This window comes from Oryx dammah, unplaced genomic scaffold (genome assembly GCF_014754425.2).
Source record: "Oryx dammah isolate SB20612 unplaced genomic scaffold, SCBI_Odam_1.1 HiC_scaffold_28, whole genome shotgun sequence".
NCBI classification, from domain to species: Eukaryota; Metazoa; Chordata; class Mammalia; order Artiodactyla; family Bovidae; genus Oryx; species Oryx dammah.
In genome coordinates this window covers 21,276,556-21,289,873 of record NW_024070212.1, presented here as the reverse complement: position 1 = coordinate 21,289,873, position 13,318 = coordinate 21,276,556, and positions in this window count along the sequence as shown.

The window sequence follows — 13,318 nt, the reverse complement described above, 5'->3', positions numbered from 1 at the left end:
ATCCCCAACCCCATTTCTGTTATGCTTTTATGGGATTGGGATTTCAGGACATGACAGAATAATGAAAGACATTTTTAAAATGATATCATTAGAGATTCTCTCTAATATTTGAATGCCATATGTCCCCAAGGTTTCCAGCACTCTTAAGATGATAGTTTCCTTGATCGTTTCAAAACACTTTGAGGAAAAGAATAAGAGATTTTTTTTCCCTATCAATAATTTAACGGGAAGAAAGAAATTAAGTAATGCAAGCTTAAGGGATATGGAGAGTGAATCAGTAACTATTTACTGCCTTCTGGGATAGAGAGGGAATATCTCACACAACCCTCAGTAACACCACCTAAGAGCATAACCTAGCAGAGACCCTGGCAAGTCTAGACTGAGGCTGAGAAGAATTTTAAAGGAATTAGCTTTCTGGATAGCTTCCCTTCTCTCCCAACTTAAAAAGAAAAATTTCTGTAAGTCAGAAAGAAAAACAGTATACTAACAGTATATTAACGCATATATATGGAATTTAGAAAGATGGTAACATGACCCTATATGCAAGACAGCAAAAGAGACACTGTAAAGAACAGACTTTCGGACTCTGTGGGAGAAGGCGAGGGTGAGATGGTTTGAGAGAATAGCATTGAAACATGTATATTACCGTATGTGAATTAGATGACCAGTCCAACTTCAATGCATGAAGCGGGGCACTCAAAACCAGTGCACTGGGACAACCCAGAGGGATGGGATAAGGAGGAGATGGGAGTGGGGTTCAGGACAGGGGGGTTCAGGATACATGTATACCCATGGCTGATGCATGTCAATGTATGGCAAAAACCACTGCAATATTGTATTAGCCTCCAATCAAAATAAATTTTAAAAAAATTTCCCCCAAAAGATAATATGATTTAAAATGTTACCTAGGAATAAAGGAGGAGGACAAAATACAGCTGAAATAGTCTCTTTTATGAAGCTTTTGCCAGCCCTTCCTCTCTCAAGTCCCCAGGACAACATAAATTGCCCCGTCTTGTGTTTTCACTGTACTTTGTTCTTATGTGGGTACAGTGTGACTCTATTTTATTGTAGTGCTTTGTTGTGTAGCCTAAACTTGTCCTCAAAATTTGGCCAAGAGAATGCTTCTTTCTCACCTGCTGTAGAAGTAAGGATAAGGGTGATGAAGGAAAGAGAAAACTCAAAAACCCAAGAACTGTGACTGATGAGCCCCCTAAAAGGAAGCTACTGTCTCATGGTGAACTAAATCAAAAGAGAATGAAGTGCCTTGGTAACTTGGATGTGCTATAAAGGCTAAATGCTTTCTTTATTGGACAGCATTCCCCAAATGCATGGAGATTCCATGTAGGCTTCTGCTTTGTGACAGAAATGCCTCTGTAAGAACTGACTTAAGTCTAATTGGAAACTTTTTTGTTTTCCCCTAGCTGTATATATCTCCCATTAGGACAGATTCTATATTAGATTAATTCTTTTTCATTATCTAAAGAGGACCACAACAAATGTTTGTTAAATAGGCTTAAACTATCACTCCATCTTTTAACTCTGTAAGTCTGAAGGGATAAACAGTGTCAGATATTCATTTTTTTCTTTAAAGTTCACACTAATGCATTCAAAGCAATGCAAGAAACAAGGCATAATGTCTTTTGATATTAGGCTCTCAAATTTCACCTCTACCTCTGTTTTTTTCACAGAACCTATGACTTCCCTCAAGAAGCTGGCAGGACAAGAGATGGCTATTTCTAGACTCCCTTTTGCTTTCCCTTTGTCCTTCTGGATCTGTTTCTTTCTGGTTAGTTGAATTTAGAGCTGCCCTTGAGATTTCAGCCCTCAGAAACAAGGGTTCCCAGCATTTCCTTGCAAAAGTTCCATGATTCAGCTATCTCTGCCAGTAGGGGCTTCTGAGGAAATGAACCAAAGCCAGCAGTGGTTGCTATGGTGATCAAGTCTCTATGAAGAAAAGTCAAGGAGCATCCATTTGAGGGGGGGTGCAGATTATAGTAGAATGGCCATCTGCTAAGAATGAAGTTGTGGAGAAAGAGTTGGGTCAAAGGTGGAAGGTTTAGGGAGTATGGAAAAATATAGAATTGATATTAAGAGGGATGTATCAGGGAGTTAACAGTGATGAGTAAAGTGATTACATGAAGAGCAATGAGACTCCTGCCCAGGAGAGTGTGCATATATCAGAGTGAACCCTAGGAGTGTGGCTCCATGAAAGTGATAGTTGCTCAATCATGTCCGACTCTTTGTGACCCCATGGACTGTACTGGAATTCTCCAGGCCAGAATACAGAGTGGGTAGCCTTTCCCTTCTCCAGGCAATCTTCCCAGGGATCAAACCCAGGGCTCCTGCATTGTGGGCGGATTCTTTACCAGTTGAGCCACAAGGGAAGCCCAAGAATACTAGAGTGGGTAGCCTATCCCTTCTCCAGCAGATCTTCCTGACCCAGGAATCGAACCAGGGTCTCCTGCATTGCAGGTGGATTCTTTACCAACTGAGCTATTTGTTACTCACAGAAATTCTTTGTGCTGCCTAGGGGTGGCAGCAGAGAGAACAAACATGAAGAATTACATGAGGAATTACCCAAGGCTGGGTACTGGCAAAGAAGACACAAGATTGAAGGAACATGTGAAACATAAACACACCTCAGATTACTAAGAACTATACTCTCAGAAATTTTTTAGTTTGCCGCAGAATGAACAGAAGTATGTTTGTGTGAAACTTCAGTGTGATGGAAAACAAAACCTTTTGTTAATAATAATCCTTGAATCACAGGGTTATTATAATAAATTTTGTAACTTATTAGTTTATGCAGAATGCCTATTGCATAGTTTATAATCATTAAATTCTTGTCTAGGTATTTCAAAAAAATTCTCTGAGATTCCAACTAATGTTCAAGTCTTAAGCCATGCCACTCGTTAACATTTATTCAAAGAGCTCATAGCCCTTAAAAAGATGTAATGTAGAAACAAAACATATGGATGCCAAGTGGGGTAAGGAAGGTGGGATGAATTGGGGGATTGGGGTTCATGTACATACACTATTGATATGGTGTATAAAATAGAGAACTAATGAAAACCTACTGTATAGCACAGGGAACCCTACTCAGTGCTCTGTGGTGACCTAAGTGGGAAGGAAATCCAAAAAAAAGGAGATATATGTATATGTATGGCTGATTCACTTTGCTGCACAGTGGAAACAACATTGTAAATCAACTATACTCCAATAAAAATTAATTTTAAAAAGGTGTGATGAACACACCAAAGGTAACTTAGAAACAGGAATCATTAACTTCATGATATAAAACAGCAATGTTGACCTCTAGGAGAATAAAGTCCAAGACCCTCTTGGGCTCTCTTTCGCCCAATACTTCCCTGTCTCCTGCCCTCTCACAGGATGACTTGGGATACAGTGGGAGACTCTCCCCTAAAGGAGGAGTCCAGGTTTGGATCGGCCAGTTACCAGCGGGTAAAGCTCTTAAAGAGAACAGTCTCAGTGTGTTTTGTTTCTCTTCTCTTCTCTTCTCTTGTTTCCTCTTCTCTCCTTTTGTTTCCTACCAGGGGCAGCCTTGGCAATCTTTCCTCCTCTTCTCCCACGTGATGGCAGGATCTAGTGCGCAGGAGTGAGAAGAACCATGGCAGGTAGCAGAGGTCAAGTCCACATGCAAACTGCAACTGGTACTTGTCTTTTCCTTGTTGCCTGCTATAGTTGTAGGATCAGGGAGGAGGGTTTAGTTTTGTGGAAGGTATTTACAAAGAGTGGGCCCAACAGCCTGCTTTGTTTCCATGCAATTCAAACCAACCCACTTAGAGAAATAATTTCTCCAAACAGTACAGCCTAGACCACTGGAATTTAGAGACTAGTCTATAGACATTGCACAATATTACTTTTCTTTCTCTGGTTTACTTCATCTTTTGTCTATAACCATCCGAATCATTTAAACGGAAGGGTTATACAGAATCCCTAAAACCCCGGAATAAAATATCACTTTAATATAGTATTAATGTCACCCCATAATAGAATCTTCATTCTATTATGTATAACACCTGATCCAATATCCACTCTATCCCTCAATCTCAATTTTTCATCAATAAATGAAGCTACAAAGATGTTGACTTTAACCTCAGCTGTAAAAGGAGGTTGAACTATGCATTTTTTTAATTTAATTTTTTTTTAAATTTTTTTATTTTACTTTACAATTCTGTATTGGTTTTGCCATACATTGACATGAATCCACCACGGGTGTACATGCATTCCCAAACATGAACCCCCCTCCCCACAACATCTCTCTGGGTCATCCCCATGTACCAGCCCCAAGCATGCCATATCCTGCATCGGACATAGACTGGCAATTCGATTCTTCCATGATATTATACATGTTTCAATGCCATTCTCCCAAATCATCTCACCCTCTCCCTCTCCCTCTGAGTCCAAAAGTCCGCTCTACACATCTGTGTCTTTTTTGCTGTCTTGCATACAGGGTTCTCATTGCCATCTTTCTAAATTCCATATATATGTGTTAATTTTTAATTGGATGAAAACTGATTTACAGTGTTGTATTGGTTTCTGCCATAGAACAATGCAAATCAGCCATAATTATACATAGGTCCCCTCCCTCTTGTGCCCCCCCCCATCCCACCCCTCTAGGTCATCACAGAGCACCAGGCTGGGCTCCTTGTGTTATACAGCAACTTCCCACTAGTTTTCTATTTTACACATGATAGTGTATATATTCGTGTGTGTCAGTGCTACTTTCTCAGTTTGCCTAACCCTCTCCTTCTCCCACTGTGTCCACAAGTCCATTCTCTGCATCTCCATTCCTTTCCTGCAGATAGGAACTATGCATTTTTATATTTACTTTTGAACCTTTTTATCCATTAGGTGGTAATTTGAATGGAAGAATCATGCCGTATTTTCTGTGCTTCAAAGCACTGATTCAGTGTCTTTTATACGGTAACTTTCTAAAACCTATCTGTGGTACCAGAATAATAAGTTCTCAGAATTGGAAGGGATCTGAGAAGTCATAGGACCCAATCCCACATCCTGGAATGGATCTCCTCCCAAACTTCCCGGGTAAGTGGTTCATCTTCATGGATGCTCCAGGGAGGGGGAGCCTGCTGCCTCACACAGGGCCCCATACTCTTGTTGTACAGTCCTTGTTGTTGGAAAGTGCTTCCTTACCTTGTGCTGAAACTCACCTTCCTATGAGGGCCATCCATCATACTTCTTGCTGTTCTCAGAACCACACATTGTCCCTTCCTGAGTGCATCTCATAGCTCTTCAAGGATTCAAAGTAGGTTCATGTTAAGAGGGTTTTAAATAACCTCCATTCCCTTATATGTTCTTCAGAGGAAATGTCTTTCAGGACCCTGTATCTCTCCTTTGGAGGTTAGTTGGTCAAAATTTCTCATAAACTGCGGAGTCTGGAATCAACCACACAGAACAATGAGCAGAGAAAAGGGTGGACAAAATTTCTGTCCATCTATTGACGCTTAGGAAAACAGCTTTTCTGGCAGTGGTTCTATTGCCTATTTATTAATAACTTACAGCCACAGTGAAAACACACATGTCATTTCACGCAAAATTCTGTGGAGTCCAATCTCACTCATCCCAAACTTGCACAGCCACGTTTGGAGGCCAGGTAAATGGCTTTATATGAATCCCTATTAATTGACTGTCCTCACTGATCAAGCCTATTGAGATGTTCTTAAAACCCTGGCTCGATTAGGAATAATGATCCCTTCCTCAAGTGTTGCTGCGAAGATTAGATGAAATAATACATACAAAGCACATAGAATTCCCCACACATAGAAGTTACTTAATAAACAGTTCATATTATTACAGCCAACCTAATGTTGAAGCTCCAGTACTTTGGCCACCTCATGCGAAGAGTTGACTCATTGGAAAGCACTCTGATGCAGGGAGGGATTGAGGGCAGGAGGAGAAGGGGACGACTGAGGATGAGATGGCTGGAGGGCATCACTGACTCGATGGACGTGAGTCTGAGTGAACTCCGGGAGATGGTGATGGACAGGGAGGCCTGGCGTGCTGCGGTTCATGGAGTCGCAAAGAGTCGGACACGACTGAATGACTGAACTGAACTGAATGATGGATTGACTCTAAATCTCTACCAGTTCTGGCATTCTGGGATTTTATTATTTTCAGGATAAACAGATAATTTGGAACTCCTGGTTCTCAGTTTCATACTTACCCTAACATTTTTGTTTGTTGCATGTTATTATGCCCTGCTCCTGACCTAAATAGTAAAGAACCTGCCTGCCAATGCAGGAGACGTAAGAGATGCAGGTTTGATCCCTGGGTCAGGAAGATCCTCTGGAGGAGGGCATGGCAACCCACTCCAGTATTCTTGCCTGGAGAATCCCATGAACAGGGGAGCCTGGCGGGCTATGGTCCATGGGGTCGCAAAGAGTCAGACACAACTGAAGTGACTTAGCACACACACATGCACACACGCACGCAGGCCTGACCTAAAAAGCACAGAAGTAACAGGTTAAAAAGCAAAACATTTCTTTCCTACCTCTATGACTAAGTTAGCCAAGTGATACAAGCAAAGATCACCAGACTGTCACCAGCAGTAAATCATTTACTAAAGAAAAAAGTTTGCTCAGAGGACAGAGTCAGTAACATTCATTAAGAATTATTAAGCAGGAGCAATTTCAATGCTGGGTGTGAAATCAGAAAACAGCATTGAAATTGAACACCATGCAAAAAAAGACATTTTTGTATTTAATACAAAATTGAGTCAACAAATGAAATAATCTGATGTATGTAGATATATAAAATGAGTTAAATATAGCTTGAAGGATTGATTTTTAGCTGGTTGCATGTTTAAAACCCTGAAAGTTGCCATCAAACTGGCATTGCCAAATTTCTCAAAGTGTGATTCAAGGATTTCATGTACTGGAATCACCCGAGGTACTTGTTTAAAATGAAGATTCCTACCCACTACTATATATAAAACAGTCAACAAAGATCTACTGTATAGCACAGGGAACTCAACTCAATAATTTGTAATAACCTATGTGGGAAAAGAAACTGAAAAAGAATGGAAATATGAATTTGTATATGGATATATTCATATGTACAACTAAATCACTTTGTTGTACACCTGAAACTAACATAACACTATAAATCAACTATCCTCCAATAAAAATTTTAAAAAAATTTAATGAAGATTCCTAGATATTGAATCAAACCACTGAATTGGAATTGTTAAGACTGGACCCAGGAATTTGAATTTTAACCATGGCATCATGGATTCTGGTGTCCACAAAAAAATGAGACCCTCTGCCGTGTAACGGGCACCTGGAGGGCAAAGAGCAGCCACTGCATGGAGAAAACAGAGGGAACTTCTCCACCTGTACCTTCACACACGTCTACTGTAGGCCTCAAGTCACCTCCTTGGAAGCTGCGTAGTTTGGAAGTCTCATTCATTTTGGGCCACACCATGCAGAGCAACTGGGGTCTTCACAGTCATCAGACCTCCAATATGCCTCAGTAAGATAACTTACCCAGGAGCTGGCTAATCCCTAAAAGGCCAGAGAGACCCCTCCACCACTGACAACCCCATATAGCCAGAAAGGCATTTGTAAGAATAAGTTATTTTGAGGGCATTAGAGTCAACTTCCTTGGAGAAGGCAATGGCACCCCACTCCAGTACTCTTGCCTAGAAAATCCCATGGACGTCCATTTTCCGACTCTTTAAATTTAAAAATTAATAAAATAAACATTAATTTGTACAAACAAACAAACAAACAAAAATCCCATGGACGAGGAGCCTGGTGGGCTGCAGTCCATGGGGTCGCTAAGAATCGGACACGACTGAGCGACTTCACTTTTACTTTTCACTTTCATGCATTGGAGAAGGAAATGGCAACCCACTCCAGTGTTCTCGCCTGGAGAATCCCAGGGATGGGGGAGCCTGGTGGGCTGCCATCTATGGGGTCGCACAGAGTCAGACATGACTGAAGCGACTTAGCAGCAGCAGCAGCAGAGTCAACTTCCTGAATCACAATTTGGGGCCCTGCTCCTGAGTTCAGGGCTAACTGTCACATTTGTCCCATGTAGAAAAGGAACGGACATGTACTCAGGTTGTGGCAATCAAATCACTGAAGGGATTTTGGAACTGGGTCTGAAGTTGGTTATGGTTTGCTAGTGCATTTTGCTAGAAACAGAATGTGTAAATTTGAGATCTGCATCCACCTTGTGGACAAAAAAGCAGAGAAAATTAATTAGCTATATAAGAAAATGGCAGAGAGAAGCAAAGACATAATAGGTCTTGTTTCTAGCTTCTTCCTCAGGGTCCATTCTTCCTGCATTCTTTCCCGAGAGTCCATGAAAGACCTCTGTATCCTTATGCCAAATGTCCCTTCACTTGTTTTTCATATCACACCAATTCAAGGGACTTTCTAATACTTTTAACTAAAAGAATCCTAAGTAGCTAAGTCCATTTTGCCATGTAACCATTTTTTTTTTCACCTCCTAGTATGCAATCTCTTCTGATTATCTACCCCTATACTCACATCTCTGTGTTCCGTGCTTTTTTAAAAAAAAATCTTTTGGGTATGGCATGTGGGATCTTAGCTTCCCAAACAGGGACCAAACCTGCAACCCTGCAGGCGAAGCACAGTGTCTTAATCACTGGACCACAGAGGAAGTCGCTGTGCTCTGTGCTTTTGATTCAGTTTCCTGCTGTTGTCCTCCCACCCAAGTTTCCACGGAATGTTTCCTATAACTGACAAGCTTTTCTCCATCTTTAACTGTCTTCTGGCTTTAATTGGGGCCCAGTTCTGCCCAGAAGCTAACCATTCCCTGTGTCCCTCTCAAGGGGAGGCTTCTCCTTTCATGTGTCTTCTTCCCTGTGATTAAGGAATGTCCACTGGGGTTTGCCTGAAAAGAAGCGGCAGATTGGTTACTTGGTAGGCGTCTTATGTTTGAGATGCCTTCTGTTGCCGTGTTGTCTCACCACCTCATGTGGGGAGACACACACTCACACACTTCATTCTCTAGCAAAACTAAGATTCTTTTCACCCCCTCGGTCTTCTCCATGTGCTGTTCCCACTGCTTGATAATCTTTTTAACCTTCTTCACCTGACTAACTTCTACTCCCCCTTTTGTGCTCAGCTGCTAAATCACGTCCAACTCTTTGCAACCCCATGGACTGTAGCCCGCCAGGCTCCTCTGTCCATGGGATTTCCCAGGCAACGTACTTCTCCAGGGGATCTTCCCAACCCAGGGATCAAGCCCACATCTCCTGCATTTGGAGTTCTTTACCCCTGAGCCATCAGGGACGCCCACTCACCCTTTAGGTCTCATTAACATGTCCCTCACTCTGGGAAGTTTTTCCTGATACCTTTTCTGAGAGTCAGGCTCCCTTGCTCCATTCTCCCATTATAGTGTGCTTCCCCTATCTTCACATTTAACTACCTTCCAATACTACTGGGCCAATCATCAGTCTTTCCTATAGACTTTAAGTCCCATAAAACCAGGGGCTTTGTAGTTCTTTACTTTCCCAACACACATGAGAGAAAGAGGCGATTTGGCCTAACTTTGTACTCCCAGTTGCTGGAACAGTGTTAGGTCTCTCTTGGCAGAAATTCCATAAACATTTGTTAAGGAAATGAACAGTCTTCCTCTGAGCTAAGAATATATCGACCCACAGATTTCCATAATACGATGACACATTTGGGATTCGGAGAGATAAAGAAGCCTTAGCTAGGGGCCAAAAGATATATGAGGGAGTTTTGCAACTACGAGAGAGCAAGGCGTTGTTTTGCAATGAGCTGATTATAGTACTTGGGACATTCCCTGGGTGAGAATCTGCTTCTGGGCCTGAATGTATGGGACAGACCCAGCAAATGACAGTATGATGGGAGCTAACATGGCCCTGCTTATTCTGAACCACCCAAGGATGAGCCCCCTCCTTCTCACCTCCTCTCTTTTCCTCCTGTGTGGATCTTCATTTCTGATGCAAGGGAATGCAGAAAGCATGGTGGTGGTCTTTTAAATTTGTCTCCTAACCTTGAAAATCCTTCCTGCTCTCCTCGTTTCTCACCACTTATCCCAGGACAAACACCGGTGGCTTTTTTCTGTGTGTATTAGATAAGAAACTGAATTTAATCAAGGTACAAGCACTTGTCCCTTATTTGCCCCTTATGATTATATTCCATATTTCATAACATTCCCAGGTAGAAATTTAGTCTAAAGCTTCCTGCCTTGACTGAAAAATTCAGTTTCTTATCTAATGTACACAGAAGAAAAGCCAATAGTGTTTGTCCTGGGGTAAGCGCAAGTAAGATGAGCAAGAGACATGGGTTCGATCCCTGGGTTGGGAAGATCCCCTGGAGAAGGAAACAGCAACCTGCTCCAGTATTCTTGCTGGGAAATCCCATAGACAGAGAAGCCTAGTGGGCTACAGTCCATGGGGTTGCAAAGAGCAGACAGGACTGCTCACACACACTCAAGATGATTATAAAAGACAAATGTCTGAAAGTATCTAGACAGTGTTATTAATCAAGATTGACCCTTTTCAGAGAGAAAGCAATTGCTTTCTGAAATTTTCCTTCACATCCATGAATGACTTCATAATTATCTATCTCATGGTCCAAATAGGTAACACAGGTACAGAAAGATAGTGCTTGGTAAGATTTCTGTTATATTATTCTTCATTTTTTGAAAGCACATTTTTCTCACTTAAATAGCCAACATTAAACACTACCATTTAAAATATTATAAGTATATTAAAAATATAAGATCCAAATAAACAATTAGAAAAGAGTGTCTATATGTGAATAACTGAGTCACTTTGCTCTACAGCACAGCTTGGCACAACACTATAATCAATTATATGTCAACAAAAATTAAAATAGAATTAAAAAATAACAGGTAAAATCAGACATCTTTCTCAGGCTTCCCTGATGGTCCAGTGGTTGAGAATCTACCTTGCAATGCATGGGACGCAGGTTCAGTTCCCCGTCTGGTAAGATACCAACCACATGCTGTGGGGCAACTAAGTCCGTGCACCGCAACTACTGAGGCCGTGCTCTAGAGCCTGAAAGCTGCAGGAGAAGCCACTGCAGGGCCAAGCCCACACACCACAACTGGAGAAGAGCCGCTGCTCACTACGACTAAAGAAAGCCTAGGCACAACAACGAAGACCCAGCACAGTCAAAAATAATTAAAAATAAATAAATTTTAAAAATCTTTCGCACATTACATATCACTGCTCAGTCTAATCCTGATTCATATTCTCAGGCTTTGGTAAAGGTTTCCTTCTAATTCATCTGAGTTCTTATATTACTTTCATTCCTAGAACATCTTATTAGGATAAATCGTGGATTTCAGGTGATTTTGGTACCACAACTTCCCTCAGTCACAGCCACGGGTGATTTCTTTGCCCAGCTTGCCTATTAGGACTAAATATAGAACGCCACTGCCTTCCCCACTGGCTCATCTTCTCCCGTTTCTTTTACAACTTCTCTTATAAGCAGCATAAATGGAAAGAGAACAATTAGTCATGTTAGTTGGTTTTATAAGTAGCAGAAACCTCTGTGACTATCTTTTTCATGATAAGGGAATAATATTTTATTCTCCCCAGAACAATAATAGGAGCTATTCCTCTTTGAAGCAGTTTTTCTCACTAGGAAGTCCTTAAGTTTGCATAAAATGATTTCTCACAGCAATTTCTCTAGAAAGTTGTTGCACACACAAAGTGCTTCCAGTTAAAGGAAGCAGGTGCCTTTTCGTAGAAGACAAGTTTTAAGAAAACACACACACACACACAGAAAATTTAGCAACACTTTACAACAAATACTCTCAGAATTCTATCTTACCACAATCCTCCATGAAGTTCAGAGGAACACATGTACCATGGTCATACTGAGGCATTTCTTTCGGTTTCTAAGATTATTTGTCTTCCCCACTGTACAAGTGCAGAAATACCAAAGGCTGCCAGGAAAATGTCCATTGGAGTCACTGAGACAATGACACCTGGCTCTACTGCTGGGAAATCGTTATCCTCCTCGGCAACCAGGATCATTAACAGGAGTGGAGTGGCCATGTGAGGAGCCTCCTTCTTCCCACTCTCCTCCGTCCAATGCTCTTCCCTTGGAGTCCTCACCTTCTGTGTGCACCATGGGATGAGCCAGGTGACCCACAGTTGCCTGAACCTGCCTTGTGGGTTACTAAACTGAGCCAAATGATGCCAGGGGAAGTGCACTCCAGAAAGGAAAACTTTTCATCCAATTGAGTTCCAAATTTTCAGAAAAGTCAGAAGTTACTGATAGAGACTCATTCTTTTTCTAGTGATTAATATTTATCCGTTGAGATTTGAAGCTAGAAACTCAGTCTCTCTCATCTTTCATTTATGTAGGAGGGACACTTAAGGAGAGAGAGTAATATTAACAACCACAGCACGACTTCATTTAGTCCCCTAGTAACCCTGTGGATTAAATACTATTGTTATCGCTAATATACAGATGAGGAAGCTGAGGCTTAGATAGTGAGTAACCTGCCCAAAGTTATTAGAACTGAGATATAGACCTGGGATAAGACCCTTACTCTATCCTTGCTCAGCTCTTTTATAGCTCTTGGCTGGCATACCCCAAGGGGGATATGAACAGAGGTAGGGTGGGGCTCTGGTTCTGCTCCAGGTGCTACTGAGAAGGGAAGAGGCTTCTTGGGCCACTAGGTGAAGCTAAGAGTTCTGTCCTATTATCTAAGGGTCAGTAAGCAAATGAAAGAAACCTGGAAGATAAAAGGAGCTTCTTACAAACTTACCCAAGATGGCAGTTTCAGTCAAACCTCTCTACTTCACTCACTCCTCAGTGAGGAATGGATGTTTAAAGATTGTTAATTTTGTGACTTGGCGGGGTCGGGGGGGATGTCTTTTTTTTTTTTTTTAAGAGATCTTATGCCTGACCTGCTCAAATTCCCCTTTTCAACTGAGAGTTTCAAAGGCATTTATATACTTTATATTTATAAACTATATTAGTGATGGGAGCCATATGAAAATGACCCAATCTTAAATCTTTATAGGAACAGTCTTTTCTCTCACTTTGTAGGTTTGGGTTAGCTAGTATAACATGGAAGGTAAGAGAGAAGAGTGTGTTTCAACCACACACTGCCACAGAAAAGCAAATGGCCTGCCAGTGATGCTGATTCATTGCCAAGTTGCATGATTCTGAAAGAATCAATTGAGTTATCCTGAGTGCAATCTTTAACCAACCCCCTCCCTGTTCATATATACATATTCATCACTTTTATCAAAAGATAATCCATTCTGGAAAGGCAGCTGCTTTCTAAA